The 1,046-nt window shown below is 44.0% G+C and overlaps 1 non-coding gene across 1 annotated transcript; it reads left to right on the forward strand.

Moving 5' to 3' along the window:
• Positions 1-318: 318 nt before the first annotated feature.
• On the forward strand, positions 319-450 carry Gm24434. Its single transcript, XR_003950348.1, has one exon. It is a non-coding gene; the product is annotated as a small nucleolar RNA SNORA17 (small nucleolar RNA).
• The last annotated feature ends 596 nt before the right edge of the window (positions 451-1,046 follow it).

Genomic DNA, 1,046 nt, shown 5'->3' on the forward strand with positions numbered 1-1,046 from the left:
AAATAAATAAATAAATAAATAAATAAATAAATAAATAAAGATTTTTTTAAAAAATGGACTAAAAAAGAACGAGAAAAATAATACCTTTCAGAATAGCCTCCAGTAATATGAAATATCTTAGGGTAACTCAAATCAAGCAAGTGTAGGCCCTGTATAATAAAAAATTTTAGATGTTGAAGAAGATATTGGAAAAGAGACATACCCCCATGGCTACGGATCAGTAGAATTAATATATTAAAAATATAGCCATCCTTTTAAAAAGCAATCTATGGATTCAATGCAATCCCCATTAAAATTCCAACTTTAAGATTTCACCTTGCTTCCCCTAGAGGTGTTACAGGTGTGGCTGCTATGTCACATGTGCATCAGTAGGTGGCAGAGAGGAGAGAGGCTATGCCTACACTCAATGTTCTAATCTGTGAACATCTGAATTGTTAGTATCCTAATATTCCCTGGAAAAAGGGAGCCTGAGCCAACCACTAGTTATGGGCATTGGTCCTGGACAGTGAGCTAGCCTGAGATGACAACCAGTCTGGTGCCACACAGGCCCAGACAGGCTCTCAGGGAGGCTAGAAGAACCCAGCCTGGCTCTGCAACTCGGGGCAAAAGTGAGCCCAAGAAAGAAAACCCTTGCATGGGTCAGTCGACAGGACCAAATGAGGAGTGAGCCTGAGAGACCACCAGACCAGCGCCATGGGGTCCAGACAGGGAGCTATCCTGACATGACTATCAGTCCTGCAGCGCACAGGTGGGAATGGGGGTGGTGGTGGAGGTGAAAGGCAGACAATGCCCAATATGACCCCTGCTCAGTGCCATAATGCACGAGTGGTGCATTTTCCTCCTGAGACTACTCCTGAAACAGCCCCAGACACTCAGAGACCCCAGGAACCACTAAGAGGAGCAAGTAAGTGTTCAAGAAATGCAAGAGAGAAACAAAATTTTTTTCAAACACAATGAAGAGAGGCAGAACTGGAGGCTATAAGGGTAGTGAGGGACAAGCCTGTTGTGAGTAACCAGTGATGCCAACTGGGACCATGGTAGGATCC

This window comes from Mus musculus, chromosome 12 (genome assembly GCF_000001635.26).
Source record: "Mus musculus strain C57BL/6J chromosome 12, GRCm38.p6 C57BL/6J".
Classification (NCBI taxonomy): Eukaryota; Metazoa; Chordata; class Mammalia; order Rodentia; family Muridae; genus Mus; species Mus musculus.